Raw genomic sequence first — 24,599 nt, 5'->3', positions numbered from 1 at the left:
ACTCTAGAGAACTATTTTTTAAAATAACTACTCAATAATACTGTTTCTATAATATTGCTTTAGTATTGTTCCTAACACCACTAAGTGGTCAATAAATGTCAGTTATTAACATACAGAAAATATAAGTGCTTCAAAAATATACACTAATCACATCAGGTTTTCTATTTTGTTTTCTTCTGATTTATGTTTCTCATTTTCATTTTTGTAAAAACATTCTTATAACATCTTTCAATGCATTTTAAAAGAAGCTATTGTGAAAAATTAATGTCTAATAGGCTACTGAGTAGATAGGTAATACTTTGCTTAAGCATTATTCTACTGTTGAATATTTAGAAGGTTTCAATTTTTTAGATAGTATAGATATAAGTGATATTAACATCTTGTACCTTTAACCATTTTTCTTATTTGAAGTATTTTCTCAGAATAAAGTCCTATAAGTGGAATTACTGGCTCAAGAGTATGAACATTTTATTACTGTTGATACAACAGCTACGTTGTTTCCCCAAACAGTTCTAGTAACTATGATGCCACCAGTAACTCCCTCTTTCTCTCACCAGCAACAAAAAGGAAAGGTGTCAAGAGAATAGGAATTAAAGCTACGGAGTATAGGAATAAAGGATGTGTGGAGATGGGAAAGAAAAAGGAGATATGAATTTTGAGGCTGGAAAAGAAAAAATGGAGCAGCTGGATGCTATTTCTTGTGAAGCAGGGGGACTATTTTCACTTAAAGGGGAAGAGATGGAAGAGTAGGACTGGATTTGTTGAAAATTCAAATGCGTAAAGATAAATACATACATAAGTCTACCGCATCATCTTTCAAGAAAAATGTTTCTATGACAGTTTTCAAAGATCTGTGTTCTCCCTACCTCCATCAATGCAATCTTCCATATGATAAAATATTATTTAGGTGTAGGTTACAGACTATCTGGTATATCAGGGCTCAATCTGATCTTCAGTATCACTTGTTATTCTAACCTATCACCAAACTTTTAGTAATATGGTATGTAAACCTTTATTATTGTTGTTTAAGATACACAGAGAAATTATCTCTTTTAATAACATTAAATCATAAAAAATTATACATATAAATTACAAAACCACCACAAAGACTGTTGTTTTTATTTAGTTCAATTTAGTAAAATGTACTGGAAAGCAGGAGGCCTATGTTTTAGTGCCCATTCTGTCACTTCTTTGGTGTGTAATCTTGGGCCTTGACTGCTTTATCTATATAAATTAGGATCATATTTTATCTGACTAAAGTCAGAATTAGAACATGGCATCTCCTGTTTCATATTCCTGATATTAAATTTGTTTGGTGAGTATACTATATTTGAATAAAAATGAAGGAATCTCCCTTCCTTTGCTATCACATGCTATGCTTTGAATATCTTATCTTGTTATGAATATCTTGTTAGGAATCTTGTTACCACGTTAGACTTGAAGTAACAATTTTAACAGGTTACTTTGTGGGATTCTCTTAGGGCCAAACCACTTGTCTGCCCTTTTCACAATCAGAATCTCACAGCGGAAACCCAAAGGCAGTTGCTTTTCTGCCACTGCCTTCCTCCTCCTACTTTGTTTCCATCATAGATTTTGGGGCAGTATCATCATCAGACAGAAACAGAGAAGGCCTTGAAAATGTGAGCGTAACTCTACCAACACCTTCCTCTCTTTGTCTGTGTACTACAGTCTCCTCAGTAAACAAATAAAACAAACATCTCTGCTAACTGCTTGATTATTTACATAGGTAAGTCAGTGCCTGATTGTCCAAGTTCCATTTCAGATTTCTTTTCCAATTTCCATTATCTCTTAGTAAATTTTAGTAGTGATACTGAGAGTTCATGCAGTATAAGAATGATCACTGGCCTGAGAGAATCTGCATTCAAATTCTACTTCTACCACTTACTGGTCAAGTGATTTGGGGCAAGTGACAATCTCTCTAAGCCTCAATTTTCTCCTATGCAAAATGCCAAATTATTAGAATTAAGACAACCTGTCAAAGTGCTTAGCATAGTACTAAATAAATGTTAGTCAAATGGTAATTGGAATTATGGCTAAGTGTGGTTTCAATGTATTATAAATATCCTTTATAAAATAAGGCAAGCACCACTGAATAAAAGTATTTTTTTGAGCTGACTGAAATTAGAGGATGGTTTCATTTCTAGGGTCCTTAAAAAATCCATATCCTTTAAAGAAGCCATTTCAGATAGGGGAGCAAATATAGAGACTCTGAATTCCTTCATGTTTCAACAGATGCATGTTCCATGTTATGGAAACACTTACCATGTTAAAGGCAGGAATAAGTGAAGAATAATTTTATGCCTATTGAGGAAGCCAAAAAATTTTGCTGGTAAAATTGTGGTGAAAACACCACCCTCATATATTGCTGGTGTCATCAAAAATTAGTACAACCTTTTAAGGAAATATAGCTATTGTATCAAGAACTATAAAATGCCCATACTCCTGGAAAGATTAATGTCACTCATAAGACTTTAAGCAAATAATTCAAATAAGGAAAATAGCTATAATTTTATTTAATAGTGCCTGGTACTCAAATATTTCTTCAGATGAATACCTTTATTTGTACTGACTTCCTCACATCACTGCCCTTGGTTTCTTCCCATTAAGATTTATCTATCTTCATTATCTGCAGATAGTTTTAGAATCAAATTCTAGCATCTTTGTCTAGTCTCTGTTCCCCCATCTTCTCCAGTAACTTCATGTTGGTTGCTCTTAGACTCCCTACCTTATGATACTTTCCCCTCTAAACTCAGCTGACCTTCACATAGAAACTGGTGGACCATATACCACATCCTTGACATAAGAAATCTGAAGCTTCCTTCAAGATCCTAAGGCGTATTTCTCCTTTGTTAACACCTCTGTAGTCTGCCCACTCTATTAGGACAAAAGATAACCAGAAGCTATCCTCCCATCCATCCTCACCTGATCCTTAACATAACTTTAGCCCTGTACCTAGCAGCATATATTTCCCTCTAGGATACGGGTGGGGAATCTGTGGTCTTAAGGCCACATGTGGCCTTCTAGGTCCTTGAGTGCAGCCTTTTGACTGAATCCAAGTTTTACAGAACAAATCCTTTAATCTTTATTAATACATTTTTGTTCCTCTTTTGTATTTTTATTTTTAAAATGAATATATTTAAGATACCAAAGAATAAAATGTTTCAGTGAAATAATCCTCCCAGATTGGCTGGCACAATTAGAGCATTAGCAAGCCATAGGGGCGAAATTGACAGCTGCTATGCTCATGATTTAGTTCTAACTTCCCCGGCCTGACTGGCGCCACTGACGCACAAGGATGGTTGGCCAGAGTTTACGGGAGTTGAGTACACTAGTCTGTTACCAGCTTTTGACAGCGGTGCACTGTGTTTCCGTTTGAAGTGGAATTTGTGAATAGTTGCACAGCCCAACAGTATTTTTTAATTGTCTGCTTAACAGCCCGTGATGTCAAAGAAGATCAAGAGAATGCTGAAGGAAGAAAACAGATTTTTTAATAATAAGAATTGGGATTTGCAATATTATCTTGTTTCTGCTAAAGATGATTTGCTTGCTTTGTGATACTGAAATATCAATATTAAAGAAATTGAATGCTCATCAGCATTATAACACTCATAAGGATCACAAATATTTTAAATTAGATGGAGAGGTACAAAAGATTGTATTGTAGTAATTAAAAGATGAAAAGCAAAAGCAAAGACAATTCTTTCAAGCAGCAATAAGATCTGAATATAATGCCACTGAAGCAACTTACAAAGTAGCTTATATACTCGAAAAACTGTGAAAGAATGCACTAAGTTGTAGGATGCTTAGTCCCCAATAACATTTCAAAGTACAAATAACTGTCTCTTTCACGGAACACCATAACTGATTGGCAGCATGAATTAGCCTTCAACTTAACAGAACAACTTCATGTAATACTTCAAAAGGAAAATATATATTACATAATCGCTTTGGATGAATCAACTGATACTACTGACTCAGCACGGGTTTTATACCTCATTCAGTTCATAACAGAAGATTTTCTTTGCTACGAAGAGTAACTCGCTTTGGGCACTCTTGTGAATAGAACATAGGGATTAGATATCTTTAACAACTTTCAAGATACTAATAAATGTCATGAAGTTGGACTGAATTTGGTAAATTTAGTAAGTGTATGTACAGACGATGCACCTTCCATGACAGGAAAACATGAAGGTTTATTGCACAGATATTAATTTTAAAAAGTATTAACAGATCCAGATGTTCTCATTTCTTTTCATTGTATCTTACATCAGCAGAATCTCTGTCCTAAAGCCACTATTTTAAGTGACACTTTGCAACATGTTGTAAGTATTAACTATATTCATGTAAATGCAACACGGCATTGTCAGTTTTGTAACATGTTAAAGTGGAACCATAAGATATTCAGTGTGGATTTGCCGTATTATTCTAGGTGTTAGCCAAAATTTTTATCTCTGTGAGAACAGATAGTTAAATTTTATGAAGAACAGATTCAGCAATGTGATTTATTTAAAGAAGATTTCTATAGGAATGAATGCAGCATTTCTGTGTGATATCATGTCAAACTAAAATGACCTGAATATTTCTTTGCAAGGTAAAATTAAGTCTATACATGACATGTGGCAAAAAGTTCAAGCATTTTGAAAAAAGCTATGTTTTCTCAAAGCACTTCTTCAAAAGGAAATTTCGGATGAACATTTTCCCCAGTTAGTAAAGGTCACTGATGAGCAGGATAATATATGTGAATCATTTGAAGAATACGCAGCTGTTATAGACCTATTAATTGGAAAATACAATGAAAGGTTCACTGACTTTCAAATTAGCATTTCAGCCTCACCTAGTTGATATCACCAAGGCACCTAAATAACTACAGATGGAATTGATTGAGCTCTCAGTAGATATTTTAAAAGTCATTGTTTGATGCTAAGAAAGATCAAATTGAAATATGGAAAAATGCAGTAGAATACCCATGCCTTCAGCAACCAGAAAAGTGCTTTCTTGCTTTTAAAACACTTATTGCTGCAAATCTACATTCTCCTACCTAACCCAAATCAAGATGCCCTTAAGGTCACAAATGACTGATACTCATCTAGAGGATCAACCGAAACTGCAGACCTCCATGCTGCAACCAAATATTCAAATGCTTTTCAACAAAAAGCAGACACAACAAAGTCATTGGAAGTTTAGTTAACTTTAAAATTAACAAATAGTTTTCATTTTTTGAAATTATTAAGTACACAGTAGTTAGATTTTTACAAAATAATGTATTTTTAAGTATATCTAATTGAAATTTCTTGTATGCGGCCTTATTTGATTATAGCTAAATTAATGTGGCTTCCAACATGAAAAGGTTTTCTACCTCTGCTCTAGGATCTGAGAATTATCACTTCCTTGCTTTCACATCTCTTGCTTCTCTCTTCTAGCCCCATCCAAAATTCTCCATTCTTCAAGTCTTTTTCTCTCTCACCTTTTAGATATAATTCACATATCATAAAACTTACCCCTTCAGTATGCAATTCAGGGTTTTCAGTACAGTTGACCCCTTGAACAACATGGGTTTAAATTGCACAGCCCAATTGTAGGCAGATTTTCTTCCACTTCCACTACTCATAAGACAACAAGACCAACCCCCTCTTTTCCTCCTCCTTTTCAGCCTACTCAATGTGAAGACGATGAGGATGAATACCTTTATGATGATCCACACTTCCACTTAATAAATAGTAAATATATTTTCTCTTCCTTATGATTTTCTTAATAACATTTCTTCTCTAGCTTACTTTATGGTAAGAATAGAGTATATAGTATATGTAACATACAAAATGTGTTAATCGACTGTTTATGTTATTGGTAAAGGTTCTAGTCAAGTAGACTATTAGTAAAGTTTTTGGGGAGTCAAATGTGATACATGGATTTTTAACTGCATGGGGTCCACACTTCTAACCCCTACACTGTTCAAAAGTCAACTATATATTAGTATATAAAGCATTTTAGCATACAAGGTGGTATAACCACCACTACTATCCAATTCTAGAATAATTTCATCTATCAAAAGAAACCCTATACCCGTTAGCAGTCACTCTCCATGCCCATTCACTAATGTACTTTGTCTCTATGGATTTGCCTATTCTAGACATCTCATATAAATGAAATCATATACTATGTAGCCTTTTATGTTTGGCTTCTTTCACTTTAGTATGATGTTTTTAAGGTCCATCCATGTTATGGCATGTATCTTTACTCTTTTTTTGATACAAAATAATATTCCATCATATGGCTGTGTCATATTTTGTTTATTCATTCATCAATTGATGGACATTTGAGTTTGTTTCTATGTTTTGCCTATTACGAATAATGCTGCTGTAAACCTTTCTGCATATAAGTTTTTGTGTGAATATGTTTTCAGGTCTCTTGAGTATATAACTAGGAGTGGAAATACAAATTAAGTGTCCAAATACTTGAAATCAAAACCTATTTGGTTTCTGAGTTCAGGTAGCAGGGGATAGCTCTCTATAATGCACACAACTCTATTATGACCTCCCCAACCCACTCCTGCTCAAACACCTACAGTCTTCAGAGTCTACACGTTAGTTACAATTTATTTTTTTCCAATTAAATTGAGGGCAGGGGTCAGTTCTCATAGCTCTGATCATACAGTAGGTTTTTAATATATGCTTATCTGACACCCTAAGATGCTTACAAATGACAGAATGGTGACTTATTATTTGCTCTTTCATTCTAGAGATATTTGAGTGTCTATTGTATACTGGCCACTCTGTTTGATGCTGGGCATAAATAGTGGCCATAGTTATTGGTTAGTTTCATCATACTCCAAGTACTAGTTCAACTCCACAAATATTTACTGAATACCTATTATGTGAATGGCATTGTGCCAGGTATGACAACAGACACAGAGAAGAATAAGATATAGTCTGTGGTCTCTTATGCAAGCACATAAACTCTACATCAGTGGTCCCCAACCCCCAGGCCACGGCTGGTACCTGGCTGTGCCTCACCACCTGAGCTCCACCCCATGACCCCCATCCGTGAAAAAATTGTCTTCCATGAAACTTAGGAATTGGGCTGCACAGCAGCAGGTGAGAGGCTGGCAAGCCAGTGAAGCCTCAAAGCTTCATCTGTATTTACAGCTGCTCCCTATCGCTCTCACATCACCGGCTAAGCTCCGCCCCCACCCTCCCACGCTTGCCTGTGGAAAAATTGTCTTCCATGAAACCGGTGCCAAAAAGGTTGGGGACCGCTGCTCTACATACAACAATAACAACAACAAGAACAACAGGAACACTGGATATTAAATGCCATTAAGAAAGGTACAAAATGCTCCAGAGGGTTAATGGTTAGAGCATATATGGTTTGGGAAAGTGGACAAAGAGGAAAGATATCAGAAAATACACCTTAAAGATGGCATTTTGGCTGGGCTTGGTGGCTCACACCTGTAATCTTAGCACTCTGGGAGACTCAGGAGGGAGGAATGCTTGAGCTCAGGAGTCCGAAACCAGCCTGAGCAAGATCAAGGCCCCCTCTCCACTAAAAATAGAAAAAATTAGCTGGGCGTGATGGCACACGCCTATAGTCCCAGCTACTCGGCAGGCGGAGGCAGGAGTATTGCCTGAGCCTGGGAGTTTGAGGTTGCAATGAGCTGTGACAATGCCACTGCACTTTACCTAGGGTGATAGAGCAAGACTGTCTAAAAAAAAAAAAAAAAAAAAAAGTAGGCGACATTTTGATAGATGGGGATTCTTAGGAAAAGATAGAGTGTTTTAGGTAGAGGATAACATGAGCAAAGATGGAAAGCCTGAGTACAGCACAGAATTTTTTTTGCAAAGACCACTGCACTTGAAATGCGTCAGTGTTAGGCTAAGTGTTTAAATTGGCTTAGGAGAGTGAGTTCAAAGTCTCCCTATAACAATTCAAATTACTTTTGTGATTCCTTAATCTTTTCTTGAAACTTTTCTATTATGTATATTTTCTAAAGGAATCATGGAAATTAGTGATTTATCCTTCCCACAAAGAACAAAAAATAAAATCTTGAACACTAAGTAAGCATGCTGATGGGGGAGAAGGCAGAATCTCAATAAGCCTAGCACTGTATTTCGTACTTTGGGGAATATGTAAGGCTTAAAACAGACTTATGGGCAAATCCCAATAGTCAGAATAGCTGGAGCAAGATTAGGGGTAAAATAATAGCATTTATTAAGCTCCTAGCACCAGGCACTGGGTCAAGAGATTTACATATAGTATCCTTGTTCCACCAAAGAATCCCATTTAGAATTAGGGAAACTGAGGCTCAGAGAGGTCAAGTAAATTGCTCAAAGTTGACAGGCTAGTAAGGTCAGTTAGTAACACGTAGAGATCAGTTTTGAATCCAGGCCTGTCTGATCTCCTGTTTTTCCCATTTTTTACTCTTACTTGTTTTTACAGTTCAAAGGAAGCTAGAATGGTAGGATCATGATGTGTGTGGCAATGAAAGAGGCTGAATATTTAATATAGGGGCTTATCTGGGCTGGAAAAAAATTAGGCTGAAACATTCAAATATGGCCTTAGAATGGCTTAGAGATCGAGACCAAGACACGTCAAGTTTAGGGCTGCTGCTGTTGCTTCTTTTTTTTTTTTAAAAGACAGGGTCTCACTCTGTCACCCAGGGTGGAGTGCAATGGTGAGATCATAGCTCACCATATCCTCAAATGCCTGGGCTTCAAGTGATCTTTCTGCCTCAGGCTCTTGGGTAGCTGAGACTAAGGTGCATGCCACCACGCCTGGCTAATTTTTTTTATAGAGATGGGGTCTTGTTACACTGCCCAGGCTGGTCTTGAACTCTTGGCCTCAAGCAATCCTCCCACTTTGGCCTCCCATAGTGTTGAGATTACAGGCATGAACCACTGTTCCTGGCCCTAGGGCTTCTTCTTGATTCAGTTTGAACAATGATCATAACATAGATCTAATTTAGGAATACCGAGGGAGAAAAATTGCAGTTTTAATTTGTAAACTAGAGAGTAAACTCCAAGAGAATATGGACATTTGTTTGTAATAATTGTATTTGAAGTCATGAGAACAGTGATGGGCACATGGTAGGCACTCTAAACTTTTGTTGAAATAATGAAAAGTCATGTAAAGAGGTATCTCATTTGAATACCCTTGAAGGCTCTGAAATAAAGACAGTAGAGCAATAAGTTTACAAATCATTCAAGTAGTTAGGATAATTTCTGTAACCCACAACCCCAAGGAAACAACAACAACAAAAAACACCACGACCAAAACAACAACAACAAAAAAAACAGTAGTAAAACATTAGCATGATTTTACAAAGGTAGATAAAAAAAATGAAAAGATGCTTTTGCATTATTTATATCATCTCTATGGATACTCAAATTTCAGTGAGATGGAATCCAGAATTTTGACCTAGTGTTTTAATATTTCAAACTGCTGTGAGCAGTGTATCCAATGACTGCTTTTGGAAAAGCAAATGGTTATCTAATCCAAGTACTCTAAAAAAATTTTTTTCTTTATTATAGCTGGCTAGTAATAGAATGAAAACCTCAAATTAATTAACTCAAAGAGTAACAGAGTATACTTACAAAAGTATTTTTCTAATTTTGATACTATGTTTCTATTAGAACTCACCTTTGTGTGTCTTTACAACTGCACAAAGGGTATTGAGAAAAAAACCTTTGGAAGACAGCAAGCCACTCCACAGAAACACTTTTAAAAAGAATAAAAACAAGTTCCTTGGACTCTCCCTTTCTATTTTTCACAAGCTTTTCTAATATTTCTTCTTTGATAGGACCAATGAATAACTGCCACTTATCGCAAAACATCTTCTTTCAGATATGTACTTAATATACAGCTTTCTTCTACACAGATGGTTCTTCAAGCTGCTCAAGTCTTTCAGCTACAGCAATTTTTCTTATTTCTATTATACTGCATTTCTTCCATGGAATATCATAAAGACTGATTTAATAAACTCCTTTGTTTTCCAAAGACAATTTCCCAAAGGCAGTACTACTGTATCTCAATCAATATCTTAACATCATTTTCTTTTTTTTTTTCATTTAGTTCTACAATCTTTCCATTCTTCAATAATTCCTAATACTATAGTTTGTCAGGTGACCATATCACATTTTCTTCCATATTACATTAAAATAGAAGATAGTGAATATTTTCTCTTTCACCAATTAATAATTCCTTGGGGCAGTCTACATATCCCTACCATTCTATTAATAACAATACAGACATTTTGTCTTGCCTTTTCAGTCAACTGCTGCAGCAATTTTGTGGTCTTTCAAAGATAACTCATAATTAATTTTAGGGTCTTAGACTGATTTTTAAAAAAATGTCTACAGAAGGTTAAAACATTTTTTTTCTTTAGTGCAACATTTAGTTTAAAACAGATTTTCTAACGAACTCTAAACCAAATGGCTTCTTGAACTAGAACTAATGTAAGTGCAGATTTGGAGGCTAGATTAAGTAATAATCCAAAAGGTAAAAATACACGGGCCTTATTATTTTAAAAGTTCTTGAAAGACATTAGCTTTAGGTTCACTTGACAGATACCCTAAAATTACTAAAATTGTTGAGATTTCACAAAATAAGCTCCAAATAGAGTGTTTCCTTCAGTACAGACCCCTCCCCCCAAGTATTGTGTTACTGCATTGCCAATAGAAGATAAGGAATCAAAATTGTGTTGTATTTATTACCACCTCACATACAGTTTCTTACACAAAATCGAAAACACAGGAAAACAGAAAGTTCTTTCTTATTGATCTTCAGTCCTTTGTGAGCCAGTTTTTTACTGTACTTAAAATCTGAGCTGAGTCTCATACTCCTTGCACCACGCTTTGAATCTACAAAGAACAGATACTGTTTTTCAATCAGTGCTGAACTTAATTATAAAAAGGGAAAAATGTACCCAAATACAATTTTCACAAATGCTACATGTAAGCTACATGTAAGCTACACGTAAGGGTTTTTAAGGCTTGAGGAAGTTGTTTTCAGGGCCAGGGCAAAACCTGTAGCCCAAAATCAACGGGTCTAAGAATTTAGGGTACCAATTATATCAGGTAAGGTAACATCATTGAGTACTTCAGTATGGTACTTTGATAAGATAAAAATGCCCCACAATTTATGTAAAATATTCAGTCTTCTAATAAACCACCTCGTCAACAGAGTTCCTGTTGCATGTCAAGGCAGAGAGCACTATACCTCACTCAGTCAAGGTTGGACTTGAGAAGGGAGACAATTCAAGAGTCACAACAAAATATGTCATTTTGTGGAGATGAGTAGAGAATTTTAACAAGGGGGGGTCGAATTCTTTGAGGAAAGCATGAAAGAAAACTTTGTTGCAGAGGAAATTTCCCATCTTACACGTGGAAACAAAACTCACATAAATTGACTGGAGGCTAGTGATAAGCACAACTTAGTGGAATAACCTAAGTTCCCAGAAAACACAGTCCCAAAGGTGTAAGATGCCATCTCTGCGAATGGTACCAAGCATCACCTTTTCAACCACCACCTTTTCAACCACTGGAAGCGGTTTGGACACCCCCCAACCCATCCCCATCCCCCTCTACAGGAAGTGAGTATGTTTCCCCCTCCCCCATGACGGTCTTCCTTCCCCTCCCAACCGGAAGTGAGGCGCCCCCATTCAGTCGGCCTCACACCGAGACAAACCAGTAACAGCAGCAGCGAAAGAGGGATGATCTTCAAGGGGTGAAGGGCATGTCGCCCGCCCCCGCCCCCAAGCTCGCCTTGCTTACTGACCTGCGGACGACTGGGGCAGGCAGGGTCCCGGGGCCTAAAGCAAGCCCCCTGCACAGAGGACAATTCCCTCAGCCCCTCTCAATCGCCTTCGCTCTCCGCATTTGTCGTCTCACAGCTCGACAAAAATTCCTCCGCAGCACTTCATTTTCATGTCCTTTCTTTCTCTTTACCTAGTTGCTTAGCCCCTTTCCCATAGGTAACTTCTCTTATCGTAGTAACATTTAAAATTGTTCCGGTGTGGAAAAGAATGAAATATTATTCCCAGTACCTTCAGGAAAATGAAGGGATTACTTTGCCCCAATGCGGCGAACGACTACGTGATTACGCGAGGGGAGACTTATTTTAGTGGAGGTTTCTGGGAGATGTAGTTTTCTTTTTCACTGCTAACGCCCGCAGAAAGAGGTAGGACTTAAACTGGTAATTATTATACACTGGCGTCCTTGAAAATAGGTATTTCGCATTCGACAACAGCTCGACACCCAAGTAGGCCAAGACTGCCTTGCCCTTACCTTCTGGGTTTAGTCAAGCCCCTTTTCTCCTCCCGCGGGCCCGAGGTTCTGGTCGCCCCGTCCTCTCGCTTTGGCCCCGCCCCTCAGCCAATCAGGCGCCCTCTAGATCTCTTCTTCTGGAGGTGGGAGCGCGGAGAGGCGGGGCCTCGCGCGACTCCTCCCGCGGGACGGAGGGAGGCCTGGGAGAGGTCCGAGATCCGTCCGCGCGCTCGCGTGCTCGCTCTTCAGGGAGCGCGGCGGCCGGGTGCGCGCGCGGAGGGGCGGCGCGCGGGGCTGGAAGGAGGCGGGCAGGCTGGTGGGCCGGGCGGGCGGCTGGCGGCCGGGAGCGCGCGGTGGACTCGGCGGCGGCGAGTAGTTAGTTGTTGTTAGTCAGTGTCAGTTGCTCGGCGGCGGTGGCTTAGGTCACCGGGAAGGGGACAGGACAGGCGGCGGCGGTGGTCACCGCGGCGGCGTGGGCGCCCCTCAGGTAACAGGGGCACGGCTGCCGCGTCCCCTCTATTCCCTTCTCCTCACGCGCGGGGTTGTGGGACCGGGGTCGCCGCGGGGCGAGCGCGCTGACCCGGGGAATCCCGGCGGGGCGGCGGCGCGCCGGGGCTGGGCGGCCGGTGCGTCCTGCTCGGCGCTGGCTCTCGTGCCGGGCCACCCGCGCGACCCGCCCGCGCCGCGCGCCCTGTCGCGCCCCCAGCCGCCCTGCCCCTCCCTCGGCGGCGGCCCCGGTAGCGCGGCGCCCCCCAGAGGAAGGAAAGTTGGGACCTGGCGGGAGGGACGCCCCGGGGCGCGGCTGCGAGGCTGCAGGGAAGAGTGGAGCCTGGAGGACCTGGACGGGGGGCGGCGGGGGCAGGGGGGGCTTCTCTCGCCCCTGCGGAGTCTGCACGGTCGTCCCGCTCCCAAGTCGGGGAGGATCCGTGCATCCTCGCCAGCAGTTCAGGACGAAACCTGGCGGCTCGCTGCCTGCCCACTTCGCGCTGCGGCTGGTGAGCCCCTGACGTGCGGGGCTTGCTTGATTGGGCGTTTTGGGTGGTTGGGCTGGTCAGTGTGTTTCTTCTTTGCCCTTTGACTCATCCGTTCTTGCAACTTTTCTTTCCTCCCTCGGTGGGGACTTGCCGTGTGAACCGCGTCCCCCCTCCCCCCTCCCCCCTCATGGCATGCACCATCCGTCTGAGAGCTTGATTTCGTTTTTTCCTCCTTTGACTATGTTGAAGACTGCTGAGAGCAACAGGAAAGAGCCCTCCGCCCTTTAAATGTTACTTTTTGCAATCAGTTTTTTAAAGATCCAAGTTCAGGAATTTGAGAGCCGTGGAATGGAGTTATTGGAGGGCCGGCGTTGAGGGGGTAGTGATGAGTTAGAGGAAAACTATGATTTCATCTTTATTGGCCTTGCTATAGAAAGCCTAATACATTTCTCTTCTGTCTCTGTTGAATGTGGTAAGATTACACGTTGAATTAAATACTTGGAGACTTACATAAAAGACTATTTTTAGGTCATTGGATGATGTACATGAACAGCTTTTCACCTGAATTGGGATTGCCTTGAGGATTCTATTTTGGGGCCTACCTACTGATTTTTATGCAGCCACAGCGTCCTTTTTTTCCTAATAAATGAAGTGATGTAGTAATGTGTGTACTCAGAGAACCCATATTTGCTCTCTGTAGTGTGGAATTGAAAAACGTGAATTACCCACAGGGGTAAAACTTTCCACGAGCAATCTTGGCTACTCACTTCGTGATGGCTTCTCCCGTAATCTCAGAGCATTTCTAGATAGCTCAATTCACTGACTACCCTAATTACTTTCTGACGTGCCTGGCACTTCTCTTTGGTGACTTGTTTAGTAAACTATAATGGCAGGTATGGTACATTTTCTTGGCTTCAAAGATGAGAGTTATAGCTTCAGCCCAGGGATTAACAGTTAATAGAAGCAGAATTCATACCATTGCTAGTGAGTTTTGGCTATGACCAACTCACAAACTATGTGAAAAAACAAACATCCCCTTTCCATAGCTGTCAGAAGGAAGAAGGGGAAATATTTTATCATGTCTTTATTTTGGAGACTCTAACATGACTATATTATGTGGGAAAAAATGTCAAATTGTTTTCTCTAAGTCTTTTTAATGTGTAGTCCTCCTCCCCCTCGCTCCTTGTTTAGGGGCTGAAATTTATGTTTGGCTGGGTTCTAGGGTTGGAAGAGAAGTGCTTTGGTGAAAGGAAAAGATAAGACTGCTTTGAACTATTATGATACAATGGCTATTCATTTTATCCAGTGATAGTACAGAGAAATTTCCATGATAATGTTTGTACCCCATTAACAGTCTGTCAGAATTTATTTTTAAGGGTCTACTCTGAGGCCCATAAAGAAATAATGCTACTTCATAACTGTTTTCTGACAATCACATTAAAAAATGTGTTCCTGGAATGTGTTATATATGTGTGCATATAAACATTTATCTTTGTACATTTATGATAATGTAAATATTTAAGTCTGAGAGCTGAAAAACTTTTATTTGCTTATTTGCATACATGTTTTTCAACATCTAACAGTGCCAACCATATTTGCCAAATAAGCATCAGCCATAAATTCATGCTTTGGCACATTTCAGATAATAACTCTTCTGAATTGCTCCATGGTGAAGCATCATGAGATTAGCATTTGCTTCATGAGAGAGATTTGTTGTTGTTTTTAACTGTACTGATGTGCTGTTTAAGTGGAACAGGTGCTGGGCTCTAGCTGTTTGTGTTGAAACCTGCCAAATCATACCCTTTTGTTGAATGGGTTGTTTAAGTAATTTAGGAACCAAACTGTGGCCTATGGCATGCCAAGTGTGAGTTCAAGGCTCCATATCACTATTGGAAATCCCTATTTTAACTGTAAGGGGCAGGTGTGTATGAACTTAATTTTCTTCTTTGCTGATCTCTTTACTGTGATTCCTACTCCTCCACCCTCCACCTTAGTCCTTTCATTACTGGAACTCTTGGTAAAGTCTAGGCTCCTTTGTGGCTGGTTTGTTTTCCTCGGAGAACTAGAAATTCTAGTAACCTTCAGGAATAGGTTATTCACATTTGTTTGACAAATATTTGAGTGCCTTGTAAGTGCCAGGCGTGTGGCACTTAGGATGTGAGTATATATAGAATGAGATCCTTTTGCCAGGAGCTTACAGTTAAGAGAATTACCAGTAATTATAATACAGTATTACCATATTGATGTATGTCATATTTATGTATGACAGGTGTGTGCACAAGTTCGTATGGGTGGAAGTGGAGGCGGGGTTGCTGACTCAAACTTAGGGAGAAGGTGTCCTGGAATGCATCTTTGTGGGTTACCTGAGCTAATCTTGAATAAAAGCTATAAGTTAACTAGGTTCAGAAAGAGGGAAAGTATATTTTATACTGGCACTGTTCACAAATGTCACATATATAATTTAAAATTTTCTATTAACCACATTTTAAAAAGTAAAATGTGGATTTAATTTTAATAATGTAACTTAATCCAATATATCTAAAATATTATCATTTCAACATAGAATCAATATAAAAAGTAGTATTGATGTATTTGACATTCTCTTTTTCATACTGTCTTCAGAATCTGGTGTGTAATTTACACTTATAGCACATCTCGCTTTCAGCTAGCCTCCTCATTCATATACTCAGTAGCCACAAGTAGACAATGCAGCTTTAGAACAGGAGCAGATGAAGTGATAAGAAGCCAAATCACTGATTGCCTTGTAAACCAAGCTAAGAAGAAAAAATTGAGCTATGCTGTGATGGAATCAGATTTGTGTTTTAGACCTATCATTTTGACAGTAAAGTGAATGTTGGATTAGAGTGGGGCAAAACTGAAAGCAAAGACCAGTTAGGAAGCTATCCTAGTGAGAAATAATGAGGGATGTAGAGAAGGGGGTAGCTATTAATATAGGAGAGATTTAGAAAATATTACCAACAGGATAGGATAAATAATCAGATTACAAAATTGAACAAGATTGAAGATTTAGGGTGATTCCCACATATCTGTTGTGAGCTGTTAGGTGGTTTGAGCAAGCAGTTGAAGAGAAGCCAACTATCTGTGCCAGACAGACCAAAGATGAAAAAAGGAAACTATGAGAGATTTGTCACGGAAGCTGAGGGAGAATATTTCAAGGACTAGGAGTGGTTTACACTGGATACTGCCCTGGAAAGGACAAGCGAGATAAGGACTGAATAAAGTCTCTGAGACTTGGTGATTAAGATGTCTTTTTTAACTTCAGCTAGAGCAGTTAGTTACATTGTAATGCATTAAGCGGGGTTGAAGAGTGAATGACAGCTAGAAGTGTAGCTAATTGAGAGGGATACAATGTTTTCAACGAAGGAATTGAGGGAAAGAGTGTAAGTAGAGGGAGATGATCAGGAATTAGAGAAGTTTACCTATTAAAAAAAAAATCTTGGGCATGCTTATGTGCAGCCGGAAAGAACCAGTAGAGAGAAGAAATTGAAGAAGAGAGTGTATGTATGTGTATGGTGGGGGTGGGGGAGTGGATGGTGGATGGTAGATGGAGGCAAGGATTTGGAGACAGTAGTTAGGGATAGTATCCTAGGCCTAGGTAGAACAGTTGGCCTTGAGTAGAAGGTCATCTTATTTTTCCAGGGAGCAGAAAGGAAGGAGATAAAGATGGTGGTAGTGTAAATAAGTTTATAACTGACAGAGACAGGAAGGAGAAGGAGTTGATGACTGTCTTCTGTCATTTTTGATTATCTACTAAGAGTGAAGGGAAGATGGTGGAATAGGGGTTCTTAAAAATAATATGATTTTATAACAGCTTCCAAGGGAATGTGAAAGAGGGAGGCAAACGGACACATGAGCAGGAAATTGAAGAAAGGTTGTTAGGCAGCATTGAGCACCTGTTGGTTGTACACTTTGGATTTGTAGTGGTACCAGTTTGGTTTGATTTTTCTCTAGCAGTGAGTGAGTAGTCTGAGTATATCTGAAGAAACTATTTAACACAAGAACCCTATGAGATATGTTTTGTTACTGTTACTCTCCTTGTTTGTAAATGAACATTTAGAGTTTAAATCCTGGTAGTTCAGTTCCATAGCCCAGGCTGCTACCTGCTGCTTTGCAGATGTCTGGTAGTGATACCTGAAGGACAGTTGAGAGAATTAATGATGTTGAGAATTGTGACTCTAACTGTGAAGTCCAAGCTGGATCATTAGCAGAAAGCCTCAAAGGGGTGATCCAATTGGGAGTAACTGAAGAGCATGAAAGGCTAGAGGTGTGAAGCTGAAGAGCTAGCTAGTAAGGAGGGAGTAAAAATAATAGCCCCTATTTATGGAGTATCTACTATGTATCAGCCACTTTAATACCTTATTCCAATCCTAACACTAACTCTGCAATGTGTTATTATCCTTGTTTTCTTCCCTTTGTTATTCTCCGTCAGATGAAACTGAGAATTAGGGAGATTAAATAACGTGTCCAGAGAGACACACTGTCAAGTGATGGAACCAGGATTCAAAGCTCATTCTTTCTGATCCAAACCATATCCTTCTTAAGTCAGGTGGTAAGATAGAAAATACAGTAATGAAGGGAAGTGGCGGGAAGACACTGAGATATTTAATTTAGGATTTCAGAGATGTGTCATTCATTCAACAAATGTGTATTCAGCATCAGGTATGTGCCAGACATTGTTGTAGATGCAAAGGTTATAGTGGTGAACCAAACAGACAAAAATCTGTTATTGTTATAGCATAGTAGAAGGCGTTGGTGCTGTAGAGAAAAATAAAGCAGTGCAGCTAGGACAGGAATGCAGAGGGCTGTGTACATTCTTAAAGATGGTATCTGGGACAGACTTGGTGAGAGTACAGACGTCAAGGAGATACGGGAGCAGAGAGGGTAGAAAAAACATTTTGCATAGGCTCTGAAGCAGAAATGTGCTTGGTGTATTCCCAGAATTCTAGGAGGCCAAGGTGCCTGTACTAGAGTGAGTAGGAGAAGAGTAGAACAAGGTCAAGTCAGAGGGATAACTGGGTTCAAAACGCGTAGAGCCTCTAGGCCATTGCAATGACTTGGGTTTTTACTTTGTGAGATGGGAACCATTACAGGGTTTTGAGCAAAGGAGTGACTCGATCAGATTTATGCTTTTAAAAACTTTATCATGGCTACTGGGCTGAAAGTAGTCTAAGGAAGTTTTTAAAAGTAGAAGTAAAAAGACCGGTTGTGAGGCTCTTTTAAAAAATCCAGTTGTGGCCTGATCGATGTGGTGACGTCAAAAGAAAAAAGAAAGTCCAGTTGAGAGATGGTGCTGTCTTGGACCAGGGAATTGGTAAGAAGTGATTGGATCTGGATATTTTTTAACTTTTTATTTTGAAATAATTTTAGATTTACAGAAGAGTTGCATAGATTGTACGTAGAGTTCCTTTATACTAGTGTTTCTCAACTGCAGCACTATTGACATTTTGGACTGGATAATGCTTTGTTGTGGAGGTTGTCTTGTACATTATATGATGTTAAGCAGCATCCCTCTTCTCAATCCGATAGAGGCCTGTACAACCCCCTCAGTTGTGACAATCAGAAATGTCTCCGGACATTACCAAATGCCCCTGGGGGCAAAATTGCTCCCATTAAGAACTCCTGCTATATATCCTACACTTGGCTTCCTCTAATGTTAACATCTTAACATAACCATGGTACACTTTATCAAGCTATGAAATTAATATTGGTATCATGCTTCAACCAAACTTCAGACTTCGTTTGTATTTTACTGGTTTTTCTACTAATATCCTTTTTCAATTTTCTTCTCCAACCCAGGATACAATATTGCTTTAGTTGTCAGTTGTTAGTTGTTTCTTCCAGTGCATGATAGTTTCTTGGTCTTTACTTATCTTTTATGACTTTGACACTTTTAAAGAGTACTGGTCAGGTTTTTTGTAGAATGTTCCTCAATTTAGGTTTGTCTGATGTTTTCTCATGATTAGACTGGGTTTATGGATTTTGGGGGAAAATATCACAGAAGTGAAGTGCCTTTCTTATGTACAGGAAGTACATGATATCAAATAACTTATCACTCTTGATCACTTTGTTAAGGTGGTTTCTGCAAGGTTTCTCCACTGTAGAGTTACAATTTTTCCCTTTCCATAATACATTCACTAGAAGCAAGTTACTAAGTTTAACCCACACTCAAGGGGAGGAGAAATAAATTTCACTTCCTGGAGGGGGGAGTACAAAGAATTTGTGGACATATATTAAAACCACCACAGTAATTGGTAAATATTTGCAGGGAGATACTTTGAGGCTTTGCCAGTATCCTGTTTCTGCCTACTAATTTTAGCATTCATTAGTAGATCTTGTCTGCAGCAATTATTGCAATGGTGTTCTGAAGGCACTTTTTTATTTTCCACATTCTTTCTACATTTATTAACTGGAATTCTGTAAAGAAGGTTTGTCCCTTCTCATCTATGTAATCATTTATATCAGTTCAAATCCATAGATATTTATTTTATTCTTAGTGTTCTAATTCAATGCTGCCATTATTTATTTTGTTGCTCAAATTATTCCAGCTTTGGGCACAGGGAACTCTTTTGGATTAACTTCTGTGTCCTTTTGGCCTGCTCCTGTTCTTTTTGTGTGTGTGTGTGTGTGTGTGTGTATATGTGCGTGCACACTTCTTTACTCGCAGGCACTACTAGATGCTTCAGGTTCATCTTATATTTCTCCTGCCCCAGCCCTAGAATCAGTCATTTCTGTAAGGAGCACCAGTTCCTTTTACTGGAGAATGGTATTTTGGGTTTGGATGCTAGGTGTGCTCATTGCTGCTGGAGTGTCACTGCGCCTAGGCTCTCTTGGTGGACACAGCTAGGAAATATCTGTGTGTATACTAATCCATGTATCTACGTATGATTTTATAAATCTGTATTTCTGTATATAAAAAACAGAAATGCATTCATACTGATATCTGTAACTCTCACTGGATATGCTTTGATCCAAATGAGTTTGCTGTAGCTTGGATATGGAATGTGAAAAGAGAGGAATCTCCAAAAGTTTTTGCTTGAGCAACTGGAAAGATGGAGTTTTCATTAACAGAGATGGGGAAGACTTCAGGACAGAGCAGAGCAGGGTTCTGGGGAGAGTTCAGGAGTTCTGTTCCAGACTAATTAAGTTTCTGAGATTTCTAATAGACATGCTAATAGAGATGTCAAGTCACCAATTGAATATATGAATCAAGAGTTCAGAGAAGAATGGTCCAGGCTGGATACATTTGGGAGTTGTCAATGTAGATTAGATCACCCGAGGAGTGAGTATAACTAGAGAAGAGAAGAGGTTCAAGGACTGGACCCATGGGGCATTCCAGTCAGAGATAAGGTGGAGCAGTTCTGCATAATAAGGGCTGGGATATGCTCATATCCCAGGGTGGATTTCATATCCATCATTAATAAACATTTATTTAATACCTATTATTTGCAAGACACCAAGCTGTGTTTGGGGTTAACATTGCTCCCTTCCTCCATAAATTTATAATGTAGGATGAGACAAATTACAGACTTTAAAGGAGAATAGCAGTAGAAAGCAAATACTAGATAATGGTAAAGCTATAAAGTACTAGTAAAGCTTGTTAGAGGATTTGGACGTAAGCAATGAACTCCTATGTGCCAGCTACATGCTTACACCTGTGTAAGCATGTGTCAGTCAAGAAACTTGTCAAGGTTTTATACACACACTAGTGATTATCAACCAGCAGAAGTTTCTCCATATTTTGACCTTGGCTTCTTAGGCTGTCTCTGCTCTTTCTCCCTTTCATTATGAGGTCTTCGGTTGCTAATTGTGCCTGTGGTCATTGGCCATCAATTAAGCCACTTAGTGAACTGGTTAGGAGTGTTTCTGCTGCACTTGACTTTTTAACTTTTGACTCTGCCACCGTTCACAATCAATAGGGTTTGACTTAAGACTGCATACACTCAGATGTTTCTGTGTAAAATCAAGCATAGATGGCCTTATCATCTTCCATGAATGTGCCCCTCACATATATATATGTATATAATTTTTTTTCACAGGTGGTCCTAAACATTCGCATTTATCATTTGGTTTTTAAAGTCAAACACAAAATATAATTTTAGAATTTTAAAAGTAACTTAAACACGTAGCCTAGTAAAGCAAGCTTTTAGTAAAACATTTTAATTTCAACTCCTTTGCACTAAAAATGAGTAGGCTTTCATTGCCAGCTGATAAGAGGTGGTGGTATAGCATGAGGCAGGCAAATAGCACCTATCTAGAAATTACTTAGGTGTCAGTCACCCTTTAGGAACTGTAAGAAAAATAAGGGGTTTATCTACTTTGTAGGATAGAGGCAGATAATTACAGGATTCCATTCTCAGGTCTATCACTGAATGGTTGATAAACCTGTTACCCATTTTTATGTACCAGTGTGTTGTATTTATTAGTTGTGAGAAACCTGAGCATGTTTATATGCTGAATGCAAAGAGTAGTGCAAAGACTATGTCTTATTAGCATTGTCCCTGCAAGTAGTGGATACCCAAATGTTTGTTGAATGAAGGAATTACATAGGATTCTTGACCCTTATAAAATATTAATAAAACATGAATATTTATTTAGCTTATTCAAGAAAGCTTAAGATATTAAAAACTTTGGTTGACTAAGTCAAAGTTAGGGCAAAATAAAGTAAATCTGGTAACATCCTCATTTTAGGCTAAGCCAAACAAATAATACTGCTCTGTGAAAACATGATCACTGTCTTTCAAGTAGCTCATAAACCTATACCCTCCAGGCATAGGCAAGAATTTTCTAGCTCCGAAGTCAAACTGCTTGAATTCGAATCCTGGCTCAGTTTACTAGCCATGTGACTTTAAGTTAGTTTTTAAACTATGCTGCAGTTTCCTCATGTATAAAATGGGGATAATACTTGTACCTACTTTATAGGGTTGTCAGGTGAAATTAAGAATATATGTCCTGCACATAAGTGTTTGACATACAAGTGTTCAATTAATTTTAACTGTTATTCTGAAAATGCTGAGAGACTATTAATAGTATCTTAACATTAAAGTTTTTTATTTTCTAAAAAATCATGTATGCTGAGTGTTAAAGGAAAAGAAACCCCTTTGTGAATAAGAAAAAAACACTGACAGAAGGTATACCAGTATACTCATGGTGATGTATTGGGACTATGAATAATGGGTTTTCTATTTTTTGCCATCTCCTTTTTTTCTCTATTTGTTTAACATATTCTTAATAAATGCTTAACGAGAAGCCAGACACTGGGCTTTCATGAGCATATTACTTTCTGAGGGTAAGCATAGCATGGCGATTAAGAGTGGATTCTGCACCCAGACTGCCTGGAGTTAAATCTTATCTTTGCCACTTACTAGCTGTGTGACCTTGTGAAAATTATTTTATCTGTGCCTCAGTTTTCTCATCTATAAAATGGGGATAATGATAGCATCTATCTCAGAGAGTTTTTAATGAGTTAATATTTGAAAAGAACTTAGAATAATGCCTGAGGCGTAGTATCATATTTGTTAAATAATATTGAAGAAGGGCCAGAAATATTTTTTAAAAATGAAAGATTTTAGTTCTTCAGTGTATGTACACTTTAATCCACATTAGGGTGATAGGAGTACTTTTCATTGTTTAGAGTTAGGATTCCCCCCTTAATTTTCAAAGTAGATTTAGTTCCTTTGTTATTACAAGGGAAGATGCCATGGTATAACTCTTAAATATTTTGGAAAAATGAGTTGAATATTTCAAATGCTGAAAACTATCTTTTCAGGTGTGCAACAGTACCTACGGATTTTATTTGGGTATGAAGTAGGTGTAATTGTGGGAGTTTGTGTGAAAGAAGATTTAAGGCCTTGGAAAAGCAGTAGAAAGTATTTTATTAATGCCAGTTCTTTCCTTGACTTGAAAATTGTTTTGCAGTAGTATGCCTAGACTAGTTTTCATCATTTGCCTTTTGGGGACTGGGTGCATCCACAATTCTAAACCTCACAACTAAATATTTCAATTAAACAGCCAGATTTTAATACAGCTGTAGGTCCTGAAGTTAAAAGAGCTTGTTGGTTTCTAGATTCAGTGAGGAAGTTAGTATAATCTAAGAGTGATGAGAGGGAGAGAGGAGAAACCTGTAGTTTGATAACCTTTTTCCTTCCATGCAGTAATAAGTGCAAATTTAAATGGTTTCTTATATACTCTTTTCCATACAAATGCAGCTTGTGGAATGATAGCATCAGTGAATATGTAAATCACACCATCAGCAGCATAGAAATAATTTACAGATACAGTAGTTTCTAAGTTAGGGAGTTAAACTGAGTTCTTTAATTATTGACTTAGATTTATTTTATTTCACATTTTTAAATTAAACATATACAAATAAAATTTGAATCTTGTTACAAATGCAACTTGTGGCTTTATTGTCAGTTTTGCATTCCAAATGTCTAGCAAAAAATCTTGTCATCTAGGAAAGGATATGTTTAGTATTCCTTTGTAAAAGGCAACTACAGGGCTTTACAAATGTGTGACTGCTAATCCTCTCTTATCTCCTATTGGCCCGCATGATCTGGGCTTTTATGGACTTGCTGTCTGACTTGGAAACTGAGTTCTGCTGTACAAAATGACTTCCTTCTAATTTTCTCTGACCTTTTGGGTAGAATATCTGAAGTGAAGAGTTTGCTATTACATATTATACCACACATCTTTAAAAAACTAATAGCTTTTATAATAGGAAAAAAGTGCATTTTTATCATAGAAAAATTTTAAAAATACAGAGTAAGTATAAAGAAGAAAATCTGTCATTTTACCATCCAGAAGTATCTAACGCTAATAATTTAGTGTTCTTTTACCCAGTCTTTTTGTGTGTATGTACATCTTTAACATATCTAATTGACCTCAGAATATATACAGTAGAGATACAGTGTATGTATGTATCAGTTATAATCAGTACAGTGAACTGGTCACACTGTGAGAGGCATGTAGGAGCTGCGACTGGGTGAGGAGATAGCAGATTCATGCTCACTGCAGGAGATGCTTTTTATTTAGAGGAATTTTTTTTTCATATTGCTAAATTACATTTGATAAATTAAATACACATTTGAAGCAGCTCCACCTTTAATAATCTGATAGCCTTTTTTTTTTTCCCTGATAATATATCGTGGACTTTTCTCATACCATTAAAACAATCCTGCCTCCTCCCCACTCCATGATCACTTTCTGATATACTGAGAACTGGAAATCATAAAGGATATATTAGTAGAGTAGACCATTGATAGTCTCAAAGAATGTGCTCAAATCTCTTAGGCATATTTTACAGCAGTGCCGTCTAATAGAAATAATG

At 38.5% G+C, this 24,599-nt stretch overlaps 2 protein-coding genes across 3 annotated transcripts in view; one reads left to right on the top strand and one right to left on the bottom strand.

Moving 5' to 3' along the window:
* HMG20A (high mobility group 20A) overlaps positions 1-12,350 on the bottom strand; it is a 68,064-nt gene extending 55,714 nt beyond the window's left edge. Inside the window, exon 1 of one of the 2 annotated variants that reach the window (XM_069457124.1) lies at positions 12,300-12,350. The gene's annotated coding sequence lies outside the window, so the exon portion shown is untranslated. Of the gene's footprint in view, positions 1-11,790; positions 12,060-12,299 lie in introns of those variants that run through there. The other variant, XM_069457115.1, reaches the window with a different exon arrangement.
* Positions 12,351-12,666: 316 nt separating this feature from the next.
* The window catches only part of PEAK1 (pseudopodium enriched atypical kinase 1), a 255,813-nt gene continuing 243,880 nt past the window's right edge, over positions 12,667-24,599 (top strand). Inside the window, exon 1 of the mRNA XM_069481564.1 lies at positions 12,667-12,765. The gene's annotated coding sequence lies outside the window, so the exon portion shown is untranslated. The remainder of the gene's footprint in view (positions 12,766-24,599) is intronic.

The sequence above is a fragment of the Eulemur rufifrons genome, chromosome 2 (assembly GCF_041146395.1).
Source record: "Eulemur rufifrons isolate Redbay chromosome 2, OSU_ERuf_1, whole genome shotgun sequence".
NCBI lineage: Eukaryota > Metazoa > Chordata > Mammalia > Primates > Lemuridae > Eulemur > Eulemur rufifrons.
The sequence above is the reverse complement of the archived record's forward strand: the minus strand, read 5'-3'. Positions and strand labels throughout refer to the sequence as shown.